The sequence below is a fragment of the Macrobrachium nipponense genome, chromosome 17 (genome assembly GCF_015104395.2).
Source record: "Macrobrachium nipponense isolate FS-2020 chromosome 17, ASM1510439v2, whole genome shotgun sequence".
Taxonomy (NCBI): Eukaryota; Metazoa; Arthropoda; class Malacostraca; order Decapoda; family Palaemonidae; genus Macrobrachium; species Macrobrachium nipponense.
In genome coordinates, this window is record NC_087210.1 from 3,839,705 (window position 1) to 3,843,129 (window position 3,425).

Genomic DNA, 3,425 nt, shown 5'->3' on the forward strand with positions numbered 1-3,425 from the left:
CTATGCTTGTCGTAAAAGGTTATTAAGGCACTCAAAAGGCTACCAAGTATGAAGCGTTCTGCTGAGGACGCAGACGTTGCCAAAATCTGAATTGCTTCAGAGTATAGAGATAATAGTAAATTTAAAGCCAACTTTGATATAATTCTTTGTTATACCATTAAAATGGTAAAATATTGTATATTTTCTCTGATAAAAGAGAAAAAAAAAATGATAGCTCAGACGGTGAGTTGTGATATGCCAGTAAACAAGTTGGATTTATTTATTAATTCTTATCCAAATGTCACAGCCAATGTGGATAGTTTCTCTCTCTCTCTCTCTCTCATATCTGAATAGTGCAGCTGTTTGCTTACTCAGTTGTCGTGATGTATAAATTTAAATAATTTAATGAAGTGCAAAACAATGTTGTAATATTGATGTTAATTCTCTTTTTATTTACCTCGTATTGATGACAAATTTATTATGGCAGAACGTAATGGCTAATAGATAAGGAACCAAAAAAGTTAAATGCTTATAAAACAGCATTCCGAAGGGGGTTAGTGCCGTCCGTGTACCTCACGTGGCGCACTGTAGGCATTACTTAAACCCCTCCTCTTTTTTATTTTTACAGCGTCCCTTCGACCACCACATGCAACCTCTTTCATTCCATTTTACTGTACTTCCGTTAATATTCATATTTTCCATTTGATTTTCCTCCCTCTAACAACCATTTCATGTGCAACTGCTTTGAGTTTTGCTTTTGTTACAGAATTCAAACCTTATTGTCAATTTCGCTTTCAGCGCTGAATGACCTCATAGGTCGCAGCGCTTGGCCTAAATTCTACCATATTCCAATTCCGATCCAAGTCCAGTTAAACATTATGTAACCAGGGAGGTCGATGTTGGAAGGAGGTTGAAAATGATTTTAACTGAGCATTAATTACTCTCTCTCTCTCTCCTCTGCTCACAAGACGTCATGGCGGTAGATTAGTCACGTGGATACTGACTGACATTGATTGATTGACTGAGGTTCCTCTGGGAACGTCACGTGAAGAGATCTGATGTGTTTGGGTCAGGGAATAGGGTGCATGAATTTCTAAGCGTCTTGAGTTAAGAGAAGAGTAAGACTTTCTCTTATATACTTGAAGATCGACCTATAATCCCATACAGCGGGAGACTGCTTTTATTACATAAAAATACAGGGTGTCCATAAAGCACCAGTACCATTCTAGGCAATAAATACTTGTGATGGTACTGGGACTTTATGGACACCCTGTATTACTCACCGCGTATTGGTTAACGGGTTGAATGTGTTATTGGTAACTTAACCAGGTGTTCGTTAAATCGTTACATGTAACCCGGGGCCTCATGCAAATGTGTGTGTGTTTGTGTGTGTGAGTGAGTGAGTGTGTGTGTGTGAGAGAGAGAGAGAGAGAGAGAGAGACTTTAATCACTAATAGATATGTTGAAGTACTGTATCACTTTCTCCGAAGAGGGTAGTGCTGTTAGTACTATAGGCAATTACTTATGGTTCTTTGCAGCGTCCCTTTCTTAAGCTCCTAGCTGCGACCCCTCTCATTCCATTTACTGTACCTCCGTTCATATTCTCTAACTTCCCTCAACCCTTTCCTCACAGTTGTATCATAGTGCAACTGCGAAAGGTTTCCTTCCTGTTACAAGTTTCAAACTTCTTTGCTTTCAAGTTCTTTTTCTTTTTTTATAAAGAAATAGTGATGATGTTACGGAATTACGACTTTGTCGTTTGTGGAGAAATGCTGTATTGACGCTAAACGTACCTTTCTTTTTATAATTTTTGTTCGATTTTTGCGATAACTTGTGAGAAATAACAATATTTATACGTAAGCCTTCGATCTTTTCGTAGCAGCAGTTAATTTACAACCCTCGGGTACTGGAATAATTCTAAGTGAGGAGACAGACTTAAAAAAAATCTTGCCTACGTTATCAGTTGACCTTAAGCAAAAATGACCCCATACTTACGCACAGTTAACGATACCGAGTCGAAATTCGAAATATATGGGTTTATCGTTTTTGCTTAACGTAACTAAAGATTGGAGCGCCTCAGTGGCGTGATCGGTATAGTCTTGGCCTGCCACCTCGGTGGTCGCGAGTTCGATTTTCGGGCATTCCATTGAGGTGTTAGAGATGTGTATTTCTGGTGGTAGAAGTTCATCACTCTCGACGTGGTTCGGAAGTCACGTAAAGCCGTTGGTCCCGTTGCTGAATAACCACTGGTTCCATGCAACGTAAAAACACATAACAAACAAACAAATATTAAAACCCTATCGCCATTGATTATTGATTAAAGACACGAATACACGAGAACTTTCGGCCGATTCTCTTAGATTGCCGGTTGTCAAGGGAAAATGGAAATATTTCCTAGGTAGCCTGTCTATAAAGTTTTAATTTTTAATCCTTTATTAGAAAAATATCACATTCAATTACAAATAAGTGGGATGTTACAAAATATTACAAAATTAAATTTATATGCATACGATATTTACAGATTACTATGGGTTAGAAAGTAGAAGAAGTCAAAATCAATGTGCCTTTTGCTAAATAGATTTGCAATTTTTTCCCTATATAAATTTCTTAGCAACCACCTGTCATAAGGTAGTTTACTTTTTACAAAGGCACACGTTTCTTCTTTTGTGTATATATTCGTTTTTTCTTACTAATCCAGACCGCATATATATATATATGTATATATATATATATATATATATATATATATATATATATATTTATATATGTAGAATCTAATGGTCACGTTTTTTTTTTACCAAATACATATGCAATTGTAGTAGCCACAATGCCCTCTTAACTTCTTGAATTCTTTGCTCTTTTTTTGGATACGCTTGTCACTACAAAACCTGAAGATCCAAGTTCAAAGAATTTCTTCTTCAAATTTCTTTGAACTTGGATCTTCAGACTTTGTTGTGACAAGCGTATCCAAAAAAAGAGCAAAGAATTCAAGAAGTTAAGAGGGCATTGTGGCTATTACAATTGCATATATATATAAATAAAGGTTTTTTGCCACGAAGGAAAAAATGAAAAAGCGAGATAGCTTTTTCATTTTTTCCTTCGTGGCAAAAAACCTTTATTTTTACATGGCATCACGTTTTATATAAATTTATTGCATATATATATATATATATATATATATATCTATATATATATATATATATATATATATATATATATTATATATATATCTAGCTATCTATAAAGGTTCAGGTGCTAATTTGGTTCTGTTATCTACGCGTCACCTATACTCCGAGGTGCTATTGATTGTCTTTTTTTTTTAAGTTGCATAAAGGAACTTGACAGGTAGAAATCACCAGGGTATAGAGGAACCACCACAGCACAGTCGGGTTTCATTTAATCAGTTCTAACTATCAGAGATCTTGATATTGGGAGCACTTAAGAAG